The following is a 21080-nucleotide window of genomic DNA, read 5'->3' on the forward strand; positions in this document are numbered from 1 at the left end:
AAGAAAAAATCTCTAAGAAAGGGAGGAAAGGACAGAGAAAGGAAAAAACGGAACAAATGTAGACGCCAATCTGGCTTCTGTCAACCCAGGCTTGTCCAGCTCTCTCAGGATGTAAAATTGTCCTTTTACATTTTACAATAGATATTTAAATCCAGCTCCAAAAAGTCATGTTTTGGTGTGGAAGAATATGAGTAAACTGCACAGAGCAGTGGATGTGAACCTCTGACACGAAACATGAACAAATCATATCCACCTATGATAGAGTTTCTCAACCAAGACTCCATGGAATTCTAGGGTTCCTCCAGAGGTTGCAAAGCGGCTTCTTAAGCAATCAGCAATTTCTGCCTCTCATATAAGTTCCCACTGACACCATTGATCTTTTTAGCTATCTGTAAAGGGGCTAATTCTTCTCAACGTCCACAAGTGTAAGGAGCATTCTTCCCACTGACCATCATGAGTTGTAGATGTAATAAATTTTAGCAGGAGCTCCCTGAGACCAGAAATATATTTCAAAGTTTCTTCTGTGATGAAAAGATTGAGAAAGTTTGCTCTATAGTGTACACTATCTCAATTTGAAGCACTAAGTGTTATTTCTCTTTGCTACATCTTTATTCTGCTGTCTGCATGAGTCACTTCTGACAAATTTTCCTGACACCAAGAGGTAATAAGGTGGGGGGGGGGGGAGGAAGCTCCAGCACACAGCTTGTGATTGTCAGCCTCAGCTTTGTTCCTGTGTGCTGTTTGGAAGGGGGGGGGGGGAACGTGTCCCTTTCCTCTAATCATCTCTCAGTACTCCTCACTGAGCTCTGCACAGTGTAACTTCAGCTCCATGTCCCCTGCTTTCTGAAAGCTCAGGCAAGCTGTATACATTCTGGAAATTGAACAGCTGTAGCAAAGAGAAGACCTCAAATAAACAGGTACAACTTATGTAGGAGGATTTGCTTCATCTCTGTATATCACCTGAGGCCAGTCACTTCACTGGGTATAACAAAGGGTCTACAACCACGTTAACCCTATTTGAATACCTTGGGATAAACTGGAAAACCAATTGAGGTCTTCTCGTTCAACATCTGCTTACTTTATGCAGTCTCTTTTTTGGCTGGCTAGGCACAAATTGCCACAGACATGATCAGAAAAGTGGAGGCTACTATTGTTAGGAAGGGGGCCAACCCCTTAAAGCCCATGGTTTGGATGACTTATAAACTCCTATACGTGTGATGATCGAGTGTCTACATACTTTTTGTCATATAATGTATAAGCACACAATATGTTGTATGTTTTACAAGCAAAATATACAAGTTGTGCAGAGGCAGCAGCAATGAGGATCTGATCAGCTGATAGTCTGGAAATGGATTATACATGGGAAAATGGCTATGACAATTGGCAGCATATGTGGATAACTATGTACTGCCCCTGATAGCTCTACAGACCTAGGCCACAGCCTATGTTGGCTATGCAGAAATCTGGCTCTGGTTGTTATGCACACACTATAGTAATCATCACAGCCTGCTTTCAGAATATCTGATATGATCTGATGGTTTGTATAAGACAGTCTTATAATAGCTTCTCTCATCCCTGCATCTCTTTATTCTGCTAATTAAGATAGGAAGAGACTGACAAGCAAAGAACTTCAAAAGCTCATAAGAAAATGTCTGGAAAACAGAGAAAAGGTTTTATATTAATAGACAGCAAGAACAATTTAATCCATGAATTGCTAATTTTGGGCAAAAAATGTCTTGAAGATAAGCGCATATCTGCTATTGTGGATCAGTCCAGTGCCAACACACTTTGCATGCCTCTTCTGCCAGTTACAAAAAAAAGAAAATCCTTTACTTGTCTCCTAGAAATGTTTTTTGTATACTGCCTGCAATGTATGTGTAGTGCAGTGTACGTACTTAAGCTGGCAATAGATGCATAGAAAATTGAACAAATAGACTGAACATTCAATTTTCATATGGTTAGTGTGCTTTCTGCGGCAGGCGATTTCCATTTCAAGATCAAAAATGAACAAATGAACATGTTGAAAAATGTTTTTCAAATGAACAATTTTCTAATAGTTTGTAGATCAGCCGCTCGGGGAAAAAAAAAAAGATTTTAGTGAAATTTGCATGAGTAGTGGGGTTAGTAGTAGAAATCAATTGGAAAAATGTTGAAGTTTGCTGGAAATTTTTGGATACAGTGATTGGACCATTGAATGTTAGATTGAAAGAATGTTTGAATTTTTGCTCGTTTTCTACTCATCTTTGGCCACCCAACGCCTGAAGCAGAAAGTCATTATACGTGGAAAAAACAGCAGAGAAGATGAAATTGATACGGATGATGAACCTGCCACACTGCAGAAAGGCAAATTGAGAGGTCAGCCATACCTGCACAGAGCAACTGCTGCTCCCTTCACTAGGGTTCAGCTTTAGGCTCCATTCACACTTGCGAATGGAGCTATTTGCGTTTAGATGTGGGAGGCCCAGTGGGGGTTCTCTGCGATTAGCTGCAGATGGGAAACCCCATTGAAAACCATGGGGACTGACAGCCCCGCAATTATTCACATCTGCTTGCATATAATTGCTCATGAATCAATTTCCTGCGAATGGTCAGCCATGGATGCAAACAGTCTGCATCCTGGGCCAATCAATCGCAGGTAATCGCTTCGTGAGCAGTTACATGTGAGTATCCTAAATAGCTGTCATCCCATGTTGTTTGTTTTTAAATGGGCTTCCTATCCGCAGCAAATCACAGGGGGTCTCCCACATCTAAGCGCAAATGTCTCCATTCCATATAGGCAAAGTTCACCTTTCACAACATTTTTCATGTTACATGCATATTTATGGTGCCATTCCCCGCCCCCCCCCCCCCCCGCCCCACACTAACCTGAATCATGGGGTCCTTATCCCCACAGTGTGACAAACTCCTGCGCTCCTACCTAAAAACTAATACCTACCAACAAAGGTAAAGCTGCTACATACAGTCATATACCCATAGACAAAAAATATAAATGAGACACAAATGATGCAGCGCTACTACCATAAAAATTCTTCACACATAAATGAATAAGTGCTCCAAATCAAACAAGTAAGTCACAACAGGACTCAATGTGCTTAAAAACCTCCCACCGGAACTAAAAATCAGTTCCCACCATATAACACAAAACACACGTGCATCCCAATAAACACATAAACTAAGAACTGATCATGCAAATAAACATGAATAAATATATAAAGTCCCGTGAGGTGTAAAACACCTGACAATATACAAAAAACCATATATAAAGTCCACAGCAATTCTTGAAGTAAAAAAAAAAAGTGCTGATAAATGTGCAGAGATATCCAAAAATGGCTGAATTGCCCGCTCACCCCCTACTTGCGACCCGCACAGGGTCAAAAGGCCTTCAGGATCACTAACACATGGACCCTTAATAATAGGTAATCCTCCACAGCCTTCTGTGTAATTTTAAATTTGATTGGGCTGTATGTGGCTTCGCCCACACAGCGGCATCAACTATTAACAGAGATCTGAGAATGGTGAGACTACAAGTTCCATCTGCCACTGCAGCAGAAGGAGTTGTAGTCCTTAATAGAGCACCAGGCGCAGTGACGTCACCACACTTTGTAGTCCATTAATACTTTCTCCAGCTCATTAGCTTAAAGGTCCGTTCCTCAGTACAGAACTAGGGCTGGAGGAATAGTCTGCAGGAGCCTGTGAATTGCACCCGCAATCCACTGATCTCCGTTGCAGTGCTTTGCAGGCTGCAATGAAGAAAAATAAATACATGCATTTTTTTTTTCAATACAGGTGCATTTATTTATTGAAGGTGGAATATGCCTTCAATGTTAGAGGGGATGTACAGACTTTTATTTATTTTATTTTTTTTTTGGTAAATCTGTAAAGAGGTGAGCTTGATTAAATTTATTTGCAAATATTTTTATCCGGGTGCATTGGTGTTTGACCTTCCATAAGGTTTGTAATGAGACATGTACAGTACTTAGTGTGTTAATAACGTGAGGACAACACTTACTGCTTTGTAGTGCTACACAGTGCTTGTGCTTTACTGCTCCTTCCCACATCACAAGTCTGTGAGTCAGCTGATCCCCTGAAAATAAAGCATACCCTGTGTGCTTCATGTGGTATCCTAAAGCATATCTAAACCCAAAAAATGGTCCTTCTGTGTCTACATTCATTTCTCCACTGTATCTATGATGGCAGCCACGGTGGTAACACAGGCTGGACTTCAAACATTTCTGCCTCTGTTTATCCCCATTACACGATGGATTGATGTGATTAGTAGTTTACACAAGGAAGGTAAGGTTGTTTGTGCTTTATTTTCAGCTTGCAGGAGGTGACAAGGATATGGCATTTTTGGCAGGATCAACAGGCTTTTTCTGTACTTGCTGAAAGTGGTGTTCTTAGGCTAAAAAAAACATAAGCTAATGCAGCCACCACATTAAGGACCTGTAAGCAGTGAAAAGGACATTTCATTTTTAGGATTAGATATACTTGAAATTCGCATTAAGAAAGACTTTGTATGGTGAACTACTGCTTCCCCACCTTACTGCCACAACTGTCAGGCTGGTTTGACAGGCACAACTTTGGCACTTGTTGGTAGTGTCATATTTTTCTCCCTTATCCCACCTCTTGCATGTTGATATTGGACAGTGAGGTTTCACATTACAATCAAGGACCAATAGAAATATGTGAGGGGCAGGGCATAGTAGCAAACTCAGATGCTTTCTGGACGTTTTGCTTTTTAGAATAGCCCAGCATTCAAGCATGACTGGGGGCTGCTTCAGGTACACTATATTGCCAAAAGTATTGGGCCAGCCCTCCAAATCATTGGATTCAGGTGTTCCAATCACCTCCATGGCCACATGTGTATAAAATCAAGCACCTAGGCATGCAGACTGCTTCTACAAACACTTGTGAAAGAATGGGTCGCTCTCCGGCGCTCAGTAGATTCAAGTGTGGTACCGTGACATACCACACCCCCTGCTCCCTCCTCACTGGCCATGATTGACACTGGCTTCTACAATGCTGAGTCTTAGCCAGTGAGGATAGAGAGACCCGGGAGAGCCAAGGCTCTCATGTACATCGCTGGATTGAGATCAGGCTCAGGTAAATATTGGGGGGGGGGCTGAGGGGGGTTGGACTGCACATTGAAGGTGTTTTACCTTCATGCATACAATGCATGAAGGTAAAAAACCTTCAGCCTCTACAACCACTTTAAGGCATCTGCAGGTTACAGAATATTTCCACCCACTTATTTGTTTTTGACATGTGAGTCCCTATCATCAGACACCTGTGTGCTTGATTGTGGTGCCTTTCATTCTCTAAGTGGGGTTTTCTGCCTCTAGATTAATCCAATTCCCCTTGAACTTTATAATAATTAAAGCTGCACTCCGGGCACAAAAATCTTTCATTTAAATCAGGGGTGTCCAAACTTTTGACTTTCCTGGGCCACACTGAAAGAAGAGGAATTGTCTTGGGCCACACATAAAATACACTAACAATAAAGATAGCTGTTGAGCAGAAAAAGTTGGGCAGATCACAAGTTAGCGATCACTGATATAGATAATGCACCTGAGTAATAAAACTTTAAATATTTTTTATTATGAAAGTAAAAGAGGACAACATAAAACTAGTGCGATATTTGACACTGTTTTTGATAAACTTACGCATCAACATCTGGTTGGATGGATGTAGTAGCAATTCTCAATGAATTCTCAAGGTGCTTATCAGATATTTTGGTTCTGCTTCGTATAATTCATCCTTGAAAATAATTGCTCCTAAATAAAGTTGCTGCTGAAAACGGATGGCATGAATGAGGTGTGATTGTGAGGAGTGGGAGATTTTTCTTTGGGAAGATAAAACATATTAACCCCTTGGCGCCAGCACCTCCTGGCCCTTTAAGGGTTTTAGAAGCTAGGAGGAGGGGCAGGGTTTAGGGTCATGTGACCGCCGTGACACTCCGTCACGGCGGTCACATGATCGGGAAAGAGGAGATTGGGACCTTTCCGTGAGCCGGAAGTGGGAGCGGGTACCTTTCAGAACCAGGTACCCACTCCCCCTTCCCCACAAAAGGTGCCAAATATGGCAGTAGAGGGGTGGAGGAGGCAAATAAGTAGAGCTTCTGCTTTTGAGTGGAACTCCGCTTTAAAGTCCAGTAAAGAGACACTGAAAAAGTTTTCTTCAGCCGCATGTGTTTGCAAAGTGTAAACACATTTTTTTAAGTAATTTTTAAAAAATCAACATTTTAGGTAAGCTTACAATTTTGTGTTGGGCCACATTCATAGCCATCCTGGGGTACAGGTTGGACGGACACCCCTGATTTAAATATACTCTTCACTTGACACAAAGCGGATAAGTTTGTGTGCACCAAATGCCTTTGCAAAAACAGATATTACCTTGTAAAAAAAGCTGTGATATCATCACTGTAGTGTACTGTGCAGAAAACAGAGCTGGGGGGTGGTGGGCCATTAGGCCTCACCACTTTTGGAGGGGGTGGAGACAAGACCAGGCAAAAGAAGAGGGAGCACCAGTGACTGGTCTTTAATACAGGAAGCTCCTGCACAGACACATTTTTTACTGGATTATTGCACAGATCTGGAGCACACCAAGATTCAAGGAAGAAAACATATGACAATCATTTCATAGTATTTAATTATCCTGGAGTTCAGCTTTAAAACCCATCTCCGCTTGGAACAAAAAAAAATTGCTTTTCATTGCAGTACCCACCCTTAATTTGGCATTGCCCTCCCCTTCACAGAAATTTGCTGGTTCACTAGACGTTGCTCTTTTTTTAGTTAAATGACTGTTAGCCCCTAGGGGTGCATCATCATGCCAACCTGGGCGCATAATCCGGTTGCGCATATCTGCACTTAAAGTGGTTCTAAAGGCTGAAGATTTTTACCTTCAAGCATTCTAAAAAACTTTCTCTGTGCAGCATCCCCCCAGCCCCCCCTCTAATATTCACCTAAGCCCCCTCTCAATCCAGCGATGTGCACTGGAGTCTCAGCTATCCTGGGACTCTCTCTCCTCATTGACTGAGGCAGCAGCGAGAGCCATTGGCTCCAACTGCTGTCAGTCACAGCCAATGAGAAGAGAGGGGGGTGGGGCCGAACTACAGCTCCGTGTGAATGGACACACGGAGCATCGGGTGCCTGCATAGCAAGCTGCTTACTGTGGGGGCACCCGACAGGAGGGAGGGGCCCGGAGCGCCAGCAGGGGATCCGAGAAGAGGAAGATCCGGGCTGCTCTGTGCAAAAGCTATAAATGGGGTATGCAGCGCTAGAGGACAGATAATAAACACGGGACTGTTTATGATATGAAGTACCAATACAGCAGTTCATATAATAGTTCATATATTCCAGCCTGAAAAGATGGAAATGATCCAAATGATGTTCCAGATCATAAACGATGCAATACGAGAAATTAGTGAGGTTGTGCGCTTACCACAAGTACACACAATATGAGCATTGTATGTAATTAACAGCAACCGGGCATCATGGTCTGGTCAACCGTATCCTGGGCACCATCTGGCCATGTATGGACATCCGGGTCACAGGTACAACGCTATCCAGGCCCCTTCTGGCTTTCAAATCCAAAAACGCCACCTTGCATAAGCTCATTAAAAACGAGCCGGGAGGCAAGAAAGCGCTAATAGTAAAGTACGTTTATTTAAGAACATAAAACAAAGACCAAGCAGCCAGGACTCACATTGATATAATATAATAAAAATCCAGGCCCACATCAATCAGCTCCCTGATGGTCAGTGGTGCACTCAACATGCAGCGCATACAGATCAAAGTTCAATCAATAGAACCCTGGTGGTCAGTGGTATCACAAATACATAGCCATAGAGTATAGTGAGTATAAACAGAAATATACTCATCCAGGTCAGGTGAGGTAGTTCCCTGGTGGCTAGTGGATCTCTTAGTAACAAAGGCGTCAATAGGGTGGATCCCCTAACATGTTTCGAGCTAAAGCTCGTTTTCAAAGGGGTGAATCCTGCCCCTAGACGCCGATTTAAAAATGCCGCGGTCGCGCATGCGCATTACGCACCACGCGCCGCTCCGGGATACTGCGCATGCGCGAATGACGTCACACGCTAACTTGTAACGACTGCGCATGCGCGAGCGCATCATCAACATGGACACTGAGGCCCAATGTTAAAGTCTGCCCACACATAGGCAGGGTTAAGGCGGGTCTGGACGGCTGCTCTTGTACTCCATAGAAGCGGAGACCAGAGCAGCAGCTATTTATTAATGTAAACTCGATCTAAATACACTAGATCACCAGGGAAATATATCAAAGTCATCACAAAACAACATATATCAGTGGAATCAATAACATATATCAATGGAATGAATCTAAAACCATAAAATTTAAAAGGACAGCATATGTTAAATATACACATGCACACTGATGGATCATATATAATTAGAGTCCTTACACTGATCCATTAATTATTGTTCCCCAGAAATAACATGGAGAGTCTTAAATGAAACACTATAATCATAACACATTAAAATCACTTATATGTGCTATTATCAGAAATAAGTGTCACATATTCCTGACAAACGGTCAAGCGTTACTGGCAATCATGTAATATCATGTAAAGAGATTATAAATATACGGTATTATTGATATTGACATACTTATTGTTCGATATACAAAAGCTAACACTCAAAGGTGCAGAAACCGGAAATAGCACATATATTAGTGAAAAAATTAAAATTAGATTAAAACCCTAATAAAAATAGCACAGTGGACAGGATAAAAGTCTAAAGCCATAAAAAACGTTAAAACGGAAAACACTATAAACCTCCTCAAACAGAAATCAACTATTGTCAATATAACAGTTGATGTCTAGGTCTACGTTCAGGCCTCTGGGTTGAAGGGACTTGAGCTCTACAATCCACTTCGTCTCAAGACGGGACACTGCTCTCCTCTTGTGCCCCCCCCTCCAATGCTGATCTATCACATCTATAGCTGTACATTTCAGAGATGAAGGGTCTTTAGCATGACAATCTTTATAATGCTTTGATAATGAATGGTGCTCAAAGCCCTTTTTTATTTTATTGTAATGCTCCCTGAGTCGATCCCTCAGACGTCTGGTAGTTCTACCCACATACTGGAGCTTACAGGGACATTGTAAAAGATATACTGTATGTGTAGTATTGCATGTGATAGTTTGATGTATGGCATATCTTTTACCGGTAATGCTAGAACCAAACTCCTTGATTTTAGTTTTATGTACCCCATTATATCTACAGGCGATACATTTATTACACGGGAAGAACCCTTTAAGCCCGAATGGTGAGGTCATATTCCTTGGTTGGTCGACTACATTAGGGGCTACCAAAAGCCTGAGTGGAGGTGCCTTCCTGAAAGTGATCTCAGGGAATTCAGGTAGAGAATCACCCAATATAGGGTCATTCCTAAGGACAGCCCAATTCTTCTTAATGATTCTGGTGACTTCTCTAAATTGAATAGAGAAGTCCGTAACAAAGGGGCAAAATTTGTCCGGTCTTACTCTTTTCTCCATAGTGAGCAGATCCTCCCTATCCAATAAGCCAATCTCATTGGCAGTTTGATCCAAAATGTGAGAGTTGTAACCTTTCTCCACAAATCTGGCTTTGAGTAACCCTGATTGATAGTGATAATCTGGCAAGGTGGTACAATTCCTCCTTAACCTGAGGAATTGTCCCCTAGGAACATTATTCAGCCAGGTCGGATGATGACAGCTATCAGTGGGTATATACCCATTCCTGTCCGTACTTTTAAAATACGTCCTGGTCACAACCTTAGTACCACTATTAATTAAAACAAGGTCTAAAAAGTTAATTTCTTTAAGATCATATTCATATGATAACTTAATATTTAGGTCATTATAGTTCAAAGTAGTAAAAAAATTGTTTAAAGAAAGCTCATCCCCCTGCCATAAAAGAAACAGGTCATCGATGTAGCGCCGGTAAAATAAAAGGGGAGGCCAGTCACGTGAATACACTAAGTCCTCCTCCCACCTGGCCATAAACAAATTGGCCAGGCTAGGGGCAAACCTCGCCCCCATCGCTACACCCATGACCTGTAGGTAAAAAGTATGGTTAAACCAAAAGAAGTTTTTATGCATAGCAAAGTCCAGAAGTTCCAGAATGAACTCTTTTTGCCGTCTGGGAATATCAGAAACAGTGTCTAGATAGAACTGGACCGCATCCATTCCATCTCTATGCTTTATGTTACTATATAAAGCAGAAACGTCTGCAGTAACTAGATAAGTTTTCTCATTGATATTAAAATCTTTAAGATCTATTAATAATTGCTTCGTATCACGTAAGAATGCTGGTGTGGATCTAACCAAAGGTTGAAGAAACATATCAACATATTCCCCTATGCGGGAGTTCAATGACCCTATACCACTAATAATGGGTCTACCGGGGGGACAACTTGAATTTTTATGTATTTTCGGGAGGCAGTACATTACAGGAAGCCGCGGGGCTGCTGGGCATAAATATGCTTTTTCTTTTTTAGTTATTATATTATTTTCAAAACCTCGTTTAATAATAGCTTTCAATTCTTTTTTATAAGGCAACATTGGATTCTTAGGTAACACTTGATATGTGTCCCTGTCATCCAACAACAGATGTACCTGTTTCATATAGTCTGCCTTATCTAAAATGACCACGCCTCCCCCCTTATCAGCGGGTCTGACCACTAAATCCTTATTAGCCAACAGAGATTTAATGCTGTCATTAATTTTATGCTGATTCCGTAAATTCTTAACTTTAATATTATCCAAATCCTTTAAAACCATACTTTTAAAAGTATTAATATGTGATTGTGCTGGGGGATTAAACAGTGAAGCATTCCGTAAATTGGAATGTCTAACATCATCATTCCCATTACCGGAAGCGTTGTGTACAGAAGGCGTATTTAAAAAATATCTTTTAATCGATAAACGACGTGTAAATTTGTGTATGTCCACATATGTGCTAAATTTATCTAATTTTCTCTTTGGTGCAAATTTTAGACCCTTGTTCAGTAAATTCAGCTCATCATTATTAAGAGTTACTTTACTTAAGTTAAAAATGCCTTTAGCTATCACATTTTCCTCTTTTTGTGGTCTGTTGACTCTTTTCCCTCCTCGCTTTCCTCTGTACGCGTACTTCTTTTCCGCGTTGCATTTCCACCTAAAAAATGATTGGGTTGGGGGTTGCGGAGAGCAGGTCCCATATTAGCCTGGGGAGTAGGGTTTCGCATATTTTGATTCCCATTCCCATTGTGCGGTGGATTATATGGGTACTGATTACCATAGTTCCTTCCCCTGTTCGGATTCATAGGGGGCCCCCCCTGATTCCTTGGTTCAGGGGGTCTCCAGTAAGGCTGATTACTCCCCCTATTGTTGCATCTATCATAATTTGGATTATAATACCCATCCTGCGAGTCTCTCCATGAGACCCTCCGTTGTCTGGGTGGTTGTTCCCACCCTCCAGAATACGGGAATTGTTGAGTTCCTGTCCTAGGGTATTGATCCAAGGGGTGTAACCTCATATCCCTATTCCCTATTTCCTCATCATCGTAGTCATAAAGATCATTATATCTATTGTACGTCGAGACGTTATACTCGTCTCTATAAGGACCACGCTTAGCCGATTTGGGCATTGAGGAAGCGGGCCTAGAGGTATTACCAGTATTCTTATGAGGATAAGGAGGTCGTAGTCCAGATCCCCTAGGGACTTCATGGTTAGGAACAGAAGCCACGTCTTTATCAGTGCCACTGGCATCCTGCCAACCAAATACATTATTATTTTTATAATCCATTAAGTCCCTATTATACTTTTTCCTCTTTTTACTTTTCTGTTCCCTTTCGGTTTTTTCCAAAAGCTGTTTAACCCGGTCTGACTCGGTTTTATATTCCTCTTTGTTCATATGGGGTCGCAATTTCTCGCGTGTTGAATTGATTTCATTATCCAAGTGAGATAGTTTTTTCTTCTTACGGGCTACCAGAAATCCTAATAATTCTAAGCCCATTTTGTTAAAAAAATTGAACCATTCGGTTTCACAATTAATATCCCCATTTTCCGGGGGAATATCCCATCTCAGGGATCTGGGTACTAATCCCTCCTTGATATACTTCTCAAGGAGAGTAATATCCCATATGGTTCTAATCTCTGATGTAGCGAGATTAGCCAAATGGAGAAAGATACCATGTAGATCATTATCAACCGTATCCTGAGTAAAGACATCATCAGCAATCGCTGTTCTATTAGACCTCATTTCAAAGATATCCATCATATGCAGAAATATTGCTGCTCAACTTAATAACGAGGTATAAATGGCACAGATATCAAAGGTAGGTAAGTGAGCGCAAACAGATCAAATAAGCAGCTGACATACAGGGTAATCCACAAAGCCACTGCACACAGCAGGTAAGTATGTGTTTTTGTTTTTTAAATATCTAAGCCTTTAGAATCACTTTAACCGCTTTCCCCTCTGCCCTATAGCAGAAGTACTGCTACAGGGTGGCAGGGCTGCGCAAAATCACGTATATATACGTGATTTGCATTTCCAAGTAGGGGGCGCACACTGCCCTACCCACGTCACCATTAGCAGCTACAGATGTCAGTCACTGGGTCCCTGCCAGAGATTCTCTGCCAGGAAACAATGACAGGTGCGAGAACTGTGTGTAAACAATACAGGTCTCTCTTCTGCCAGCAATAACATGCTGCTGTGTATTTCTCTACACAACAGCAAGTTTCCCTAGTAAAACAGCACACAGTTAACCCTTTGATCACCCCAGATGTTAATCCCTTATTGCCCAGTGTCATTAGTACAGTGTTGGTGCTTTTTATTAGCACTGATCACTGTATTAGTGTCATTGGGGTGGCAGCCAATTCCCACCCAGTGTCAGAATGCCAGCTGCAGTCCTGCTATAAGTCGCTGATCACTGCCATTACTGGTATTAAAAAAAAATATATAAAAAATCCAGTGTATATATACCACCATTTGTAAACGCTATAACTTTCACGTAAACCAATTAATTTACACGTATTGGGATTTTCTTTTTTTTTAGCAGACCTGTAGCAGAATACATTTTGGCCTAAATTTATGACGAAATTAGATTTTTAAATTTTTTTTTTTACTAGATATGTTTTATAGCAAAAAGTCAAAAATATTGGGGTTTTTTTTTCAAACTTGTCAGTCTTTTTTTTGTTTATAGCACAAAAAATAAAAATTGCAGAGGCGATCAAATACCACCGAAAGAAAGCTCTATTTGTGGAAGAAAAAAAAGGACGTAAATTTCATTTTTGTACAGTGTTGCATGACCGTTCAATTGTCAGTTAAAGTAATGCAGCGCTGTGTCGCAAAAAGTGGTCTGATCAGGAAGGGGGGTAAATCCTCTGGAGGGCAAGTGGGTAAATGTCAGGTGAGTGCCATTCTTTGTAGCAGTAAGGACAGCTCATTGTCAGCACCAGACGAGAAGAGGAAGTTGGGCTTTAAACAAAGAGTTGCCAATTTCATCAGGGTCCTAGTTTTCATGTAATTAGTCACCAATACTGAGCACCTATCTTTGTGTTCCTTCTTGTTATTTCGAAATTAGAACTATTTTGTTAATGTGTTGTTTTCATTCTCATGCAGTTTATTCATTCATCGCTGAGTTAGTGAAACACAAATACATGTGCACACAGCTAGTAGATGCTTGAATTGAATTCAATGGAAAGTCCCATGTAAATTTCTGGAATTGCTTTATCAGTTAACCTTGGTGCTAAAGACATGCAGTGTTCCATTATTCCCCTCTGCCTGAGGACTCTGATTTCATTTTTACAGCTGCTGTTTTTGGTTTTGACAGGTTTTTTTTCTACAGCCAGTAAACCCTCCAGCGTGTTATCCTATGTGTCCATGCTCTGCTTCTTCCACGCCCCTCTGTCATTCCCTCCACTGGCTTCCGATTGCCCAGCGCATTAAATTCAAAATACTAACACTGACATACAAAGCCATCCATAACGCTGCCCCAAACTACCTCACCGACCTGATACCCAAATACCACCCAACCCGTAATCTTCGCTGCTCACAAGACCTCCTACTTTCTAGCTCCCTGGTCTCCTCCTCCCATGCCCGACTGCAGGACTTCTCCAGGACTTCCCCCATCCTCTGGAACTCACTACCCTAATCCATCAGACTGTCACCTACCCTCCTAACCTTTAGGCGCACCTTGAAAACCCATCTTTTCAGGGAAACCTACCGCACCCTCACTTAACAGCCGATCTCCTCCTCCACTCCTACCACTCCATCCCCCACAGCCATTTCCTCCTGTACCACTAGCCCCTCCCTCCTAGATTGTAAGCTCGAAGAGCAGGGCCCTCGATCCCCTTGTGTATTGTACTGTCTCATGTTCTGTCCCCCACTATAATGTACAGCGCTGAGCAAACCGTCTGGCGCTATATAAATACTGTATAATAATAGTAATTTTTTGGCAGGGGCATTTTTTGGCTGGAAAAAACCCAGAGCTAGTGGGTTTCTAGAGCAGTTTTTTAGCTGCAAAAAAGCGGTAAATCGCGGCAAACCAGCGTTTTTGGTTGTTTTTTTTTTGTTTTGTTTTTTTTGGTAAAAAAAAAAAACTAAAAAACGCCACTAAACGCTAATACAAAAACGTTAAAAAAACACTGATATACATGTTTTCAACGTGACTTTACACAGCTAATGTTACCAGTGTTATTAAAACTCCCAGTGTGTATGGAGCCTTATGGTGTATTTGTACTATGGCTCTAATTGCCAATCCCAGCCATTTATAAAGGTAGGCTGCATCTGCTTGTTGTTTACACATGTACTTGCCTAATGTGAATTCCTGCTGCTGGCATTTTCCATGATGTAGGAGAAATTACTGTTTTTGCATTTAAAAGAGAATTAAGCAGGCTATACCTGAGCCTTTTTTTTTTTTTCAATTAACCAGTGGGTTGAATGAAAGAAAATGACTCGATTCCCCCATCTATACACTCAATGCGCCGTGCTATTGTATTCTGACCATATGGAGACTTCTCCGCTGTCAGACTGCACTGATCAGCACCGCCAGCTGAAGCCAGCAGTACTGATCAAGGGAAATTTTTCCAACAGGCTGCTTTTACAGAAATTGATCGATAGATTCAGGCTCCATTTTTTAAGCTCCTAGAAGCTGTTATCAGAATTTTTTGTTTTCTGCTCCTAGAAGCTAACTAGTGCTATCCTGTGTCCATGCACACTATTTTAGGCTCGTACCGTTTTTCAAGCTTCAGCATTTAGGAGCAGAAAAAAATTGTTTTTGTAGAGTTTATGGGAGCAATTTTCTGGCAGAAAAAAAAAACGCTACTAAAATGCTCCTAACAGCTTTTTAATTTTTTCTTCCTACAGGTACTGTAAAAATGCAAATAAACCGCTAACACTCCTAAACGCTACTAAAAAACACTATTACCAGTGTTTTTTATCCAGTGTTTTTTGAGCAAAAGAAAAATGCTAGTGTGCATGGAGCCTGACTTGTGTCCAACCACCCTGACCATACATGGATCAAAATGCAGCTGGTCCCTGCAGAAGCAGCCAAATTTTGATCTGTATATGACCGGCTTTAGTCCACTTAATAATCCTTTCTAATTCTCAGACTGTGGAGAGGATATATTATATTGTAGCTGACTAATCCTTGCTTGAGATGCTTGTATTCGTTTTCTTTTTAAGGGCAGAGTCCACCTTTTGGGGGAAAAAAAAGGCACAATAATAAAAAAACAAGTCTTTCTTTTTTTTGTATTCATATCTCAGAAGCTTTGCAACTGTTTATTTGTTTATTTGCTGCCTGTGTTGTGCTAGTGAGCGTTTACTTCCTATCATTGAAATGAAACAGGAAATTTAGAAATCTCTACAAAGTGAACAGAATTAGAGTAATCACTGTAGCAGGTGTTGGAGGATTTCCCCTCAGCTCTGCTGTGGTGACAATTTTTGGACTTAGGATCAGTTTGCCATCTTAGTGGCAGTGATCACCAACACAAACAGAGGGGTGAATCTCCCCAGCAGTGACGCAGACTGCAATAAAAACTGTCCAAAACTAAAAAAAAGTTGTTTTCAATAATAATAATAATATAGATATAACTTGCCTTCTCTCTGATTCCATTTTGGACATTGTTGTCATATGATGAAAGGAAGGAGTCATTAGGTCATTATCTTTAGTTGTTTGTTGTCTATCTCATCCAGGTTGTTATCTATAAAAAAAAAAAAAAAAAAAAAAAAAGCAATTCAAAGATCTCTGTTGACTAATGAGGTCCTGCTGAATTTCAGGTTTCATTTTACCACTTAAAGTATTCACCCCTGTCTTTAAAAATTTCACACTTGCCAAAGAATGGGTAACCTTGTATAGGAACATCTCAACCGAATAGAACTCTGGTATGTCATAGATCAGGGTTCTCCAAATTTTCTAAACAAAGGGCCAGTTTACTGTTCTTGAGAATTTAGGGGGGCTGGACTGTGGCCATTGAGAGCAGAAATTGTCCTGGGGTCAGTGGGAGTAAATGGTGCATCTTTTGGCATTAGGTGGAGGAATAGTGCACCATTGTTGGTGTCAGTGGAAGGAGTAGGACCCCATCGTTGGTGTCAGTGGGAGAAATAGTGCCCCGCTGTTAATGTCAGTAACAGGAAATATGCCCCATTGTTGGTGTCAGCGGGAGGAATAGTGTCTTGCATCAGTGAGAGGAAATGTGCCCCGAGGGCCGGATAAAGGCAAGCAAAGTGCTGCAGTTTGGAGACCACTGTCGTAGATAATAGCTTTTCAGAACTGTCTTCCCGATCTCCAAGGACTCGCACCAGAAATGCTCGACTTTTTTTTTTTTAATACAGCTTTAACTGGATCCTTCACAGAACAGTTAGTGTGGAGTATCTTGGTTAGTGCTGGATTACCAAATAGGAAGAGTAGGCACCGGCTTATAGGCCCCACACTGTTTAAGGGCCCCGCAACAACTGAACAAAATACTACGATTTTATGTTTAAACAAGCTACGGTAAAGCTTTATTAAATTCTTTACAAAAGATAGAAAAAACATTCAACTCAAAGAAAGGAAAACTTTACATTAAAGACTCTATAGAAAAAATACTGTATTAGTGTAATAACTTAAAATACATAAAGCATAGACATCAGGTTCACATTACAGTTTGTCTCTTAAAAGCTCATCTCCTTTCAAATGTCAGTTTGTGTGCTGCCTATGTTATGTGTAATGTACAGTAGTGCTGGTCATCTCCATCTAGCAGCCAACTTGCACACTACTTAGCTCAATATTAGTCCACTAGTGTCAAGGATTGCAGGGCTCGCCGCGGCGCACGATTCTGCGCGTGCGCAGATTGTCTAGGCGCACCAATGTGCAGGCACTAGGACCTGGGCGCCTGCGGCGGCAATTGCGGCCGCGCATGCGCACTCGCGCACCTGGCACCAATGACGGTGCAGGGTGTGCTATTTAAACTAGCCAGGCGGTGATCAGATTGCCACAAGGTCTAGTTCCTGTGTATCTGTTTCTGAAGTGAAGTTCCTAGTTGCCCGCCCTTCCTGTCCTGATTCCTGTTGACAGTCTCCTGCTCTGATCCCTGGCTTGTCCCTGACTACTCCTCTGCCTACCCCTATGTTGTTGGACCTCCTGTTGCTGAACCTTGGCTCGTGACCCGTTTACTCTTCGCCTACTGCTCTGTACCGATCTGCCTCCACCGTTACCGACCCGGCTTGCCTGACCACGCATACTCCTGATTGTCATCCATCCCGCACGGGTCCAGGACCTGTCAGCCTCTTCACGTCAGGCTCACCCCTGGCACATACCCTCAGCGGGACCCCTCTACCACAGTTGGGTGCACTCAGGGACCACGACCTGGTCTCAGTCTTGCGCCAAGTCCATCCCCACCATCAGGGGCTCTGGTGAAAAGGCAGACTGGGGCTTAGACTCCGCGTCCTGGGGAATCCCTGTTAAGTGGGTCACTAGAGATCCCGCCGGGCAGTGCATGACAACTAGAGTGCACACACGAGAAACCTACAGAAACCTGTGAGGGGGGGGCCCCAAAGTTTTGACTGCCTAGGGGGGCATCCGCAGAGTTTATTCCAGCACTGATCCTGGTGGGCATTAACACTCATGTTGCTGGATTGTGGAGGTCTCTTAGATGTGTGAACCAGCCACAATGTTTCAAAGGTGCTGTAAATCTTGGTGCATTCAGTGTAAATGGATTGCCTAACACAACGCACCTCAATGTATGAAAACAGTGTGTTGCAGTACGTGGTGGCCTAGGGGAGGTTTTTCTTTCATTCGTTTAGGAACAGCAGCAACTAAATTGTATTGTAGGGTTTAGATCTGTCTTATCTTAATAACTGTCCAAATGTGGAGCAGATATTGGCATGTGTGTTATGAGTACAGGAAAACTGTGATGCCAAATTTTACAGAAGCCAGGCTTCTATGCGCACTGTCATGTTTCTCCAAGCAGCTGCCAGCCATCCTGACACACACAGTCCAGCAAAAGTACATACACTGTCAGGTGTCAGGAGATCCTCATTTCCATATTGTCTGCTCTACCAGAGATGGAAACCCCAAAATAATTGCTACACCATTATATTTAGAAATCTCACAGCTCCCTCATTGCTCTTCAAAGACAAATGATCATGTTAGTGTCCGGTCCTGTGGGGTGATTCTAAAGACAAGACATGTTTTACCTTAAAGTGATTGTTATTAGAAATAAAAATTGCAACCTTTACAAACATGTCAGTCACCTGCTGTGTGCAATGGTTTTTCATGGTGCCAGTCCTTGGCCAGTTGGGGGCCGGTCTTGTGCGGTGGGTGATAGGGCAGTGGGTGAGCGAGCGAGGCATGATCTGTATTTGAGTTTGCTCGTGTTGTAACCTGGTCTCTGTCTCTTGTTGGGTCAGTGGCGGGGGCTGTGCTGTGGGCTGCAGGGGAACTGGGTTGTTCTTTCCATGTGGTGGTCTGGGTTGGCAGGTGACAATTTAGATCTAAAAAAAAAAGATCCAGGTGACTCTTGCATCATCATTGTTAGCCTTCTTCTTTCATCACGAGCTGATAATGTCTTTGATGCATACTGCAGACTGTAGTTCCAACCTTTAGCAGATAACCTGCAGTGCCAGCCAGCAGAACAAGTAGGATGCAAAAGGCAAGGTGGGCCACAGATGAGTAACAGTTTGCACTTGAGGGCATTGACTGATTTATTCTTTAAGTGTCAACAAAACTTTTCTCTCTGCTCTATGTTAAAGTAAACCTCATCTGGGCTTAAACCAGACTTGAACCCTATATAGATGGCTTTTAGTTTACTAAAGAACTGTCCAGGGCAGAAGTCCCCAACCCACAGATCACACAGGTGGGGAGAGGTTTGGCTGCATGGAGGATCCTACGGAGGCCATATCGGTGAGTGGCAGGTGACAGTTGGGCTGCTCTTGGATGTTTCGTTCCCTCCTAGGATCGTATGTACACTAAATTGCCGAAAGTATTGGAACGCCTGCCTTTACACGCACATGAACTTTAATGACATCCCAGTCTTAGTCCGTAGGGTTCAATATTGAGTTGGTCCACCCTTTGGAGCTATAACAGCTTAAATCTTCTTGGAAGGCTGTCCACAAGGTTTAGGAGTGTGTCTATGGGAATGTTTGACCATTCTTCCAGAAGCTCATTTGTGAGGTCAGGTCAGGCACTGATCTCAGACGAGAAGGCCTGGCTCGCAGTCTCTGCTCTAATTCATCCCAAAAGGTGTTCTATCAGGTTGAGGTCAGGAATATGTACATGCCAATCAAGTTTCTCCAACCCAAACTCACTCATCCATATCTTTGTGTACCTTGCTTTTGTGCACCTTGCTTTTGTGCACTGGTGCGCAGTCATGTTGGAACAGGAAGGGGCCATCCCCAAACTGTTCCCACAAAGTTGGGAGCATGAAATTGTCCAAAATGTCTTGGTATGCTGCCGCCTTTAGAGTTCCCTTTACTGGAACTAAGGGGCCAAGCCCAACCCCTAAATAACAACCCCACACCATAATCCCCCCTCCACCAAACTTTACATTTGGCACAATGCAGTCAGGCAAGTACCGTTCTCCTGGCAACCGCCAAACCCAGACACATCAATCAGATTGCCAGACAGAGAAGCGTGATTCATCACTCCAGAGAAAATGTCTCCACTGCTGTAGAGTCCAGTGGCAGCGTGCTTTACACCACTGCATCCGACGCTTTGCATTGCACTTGGTGATGTAAGGCTTGGATGCAGATGCTTGACCATGAAAACCCATTCCATGAAGCTCTCTACGCACTGTTGTTTTGCTAATCTAAAGTCCATACGAAATATGGAGGTCTTTCGCTATTGACAGACAGTTGGCGACTTCTGCGCATTGTGCACTTGAGCATGCACTGACCCCGCTCTGTCATTTTACATGGCTTACCACTTCGTGGCTGAGTTGCTGTTCTTCCCAGTTGCTTCCACTTTGTTATAATGCCACTAACAGTTGACCGTGGAATATTTAGTAGCAAGGAAATTTCATGGATGGACTTATTGCACAGTTGGCCTCCTATCACAGTACCATACTTGAATTCACTGTGCTTCTGAGAGCGACCCATTCTTTCACAAATGTTTGTAGAAGCAGTGTGCATGCCTAGGTGCTTGATTTTATACACCTGTGGCTACGGAAGTGATTGAACACCTGAATCCAATGATTAGGAGGGGTGTCCCAATGCTTTTGGCAATATAGTGCATATAGATACCCCTGAATTAATGGCTGAGTTCTACCAAACGCCTTTCTCCTGTCCACTGAAAGTGCTTTTGATGGCCAATTTTGATTTCTCACTGCACAATGGAGAATAACAGTTGTCGGGCCACAAAGTCAGCGGCAGCCAGGCCGCAGTAGGCTTCCTGTAAAAGTAAGTTGGAGAGGGACACAAAAGCTGCTTTTCTGGTAATAGCGGACATCATGTAGTGTCTACCTCTAGGCAAGGCTTTTACTTCTAAGCTTTTAAAATGAGCACAGGTTCACGTTAAAGTATATATAAATAAAAAAATAATAATATATCGCAGCTTACCAGTTCTTAGTTGGTTGCTGCATAAGTTTAGTTTTTCAGGC

The 21080-nt window shown here is 42.4% G+C and overlaps 1 protein-coding gene and 1 long non-coding RNA gene across 5 annotated transcripts in view; one reads left to right on the forward strand and one right to left on the reverse strand.

Moving 5' to 3' along the window:
- MTERF3 (mitochondrial transcription termination factor 3) overlaps window positions 1-21080 on the forward strand; it is a 97870-nt gene that overhangs the window by 55240 nt on the left and 21550 nt on the right. The window lies entirely within an intron of this gene.
- LOC149470131 (uncharacterized) overlaps window positions 1-21080 on the reverse strand; it is a 39998-nt gene that overhangs the window by 11270 nt on the left and 7648 nt on the right. The window contains exon 2 of the long non-coding RNA XR_016310586.1: window positions 16104-16208. This is a non-coding gene — a long non-coding RNA (uncharacterized LOC149470131). The remainder of the gene's footprint in view (window positions 1-16103; window positions 16209-21080) is intronic.

Source organism: Staurois parvus, unplaced genomic scaffold, assembly GCF_062004578.1.
Source record: "Staurois parvus isolate SC_StPar_1 unplaced genomic scaffold, SC_StPar_1.0 ptg000052l, whole genome shotgun sequence".
Classification (NCBI taxonomy): Eukaryota; Metazoa; Chordata; class Amphibia; order Anura; family Ranidae; genus Staurois; species Staurois parvus.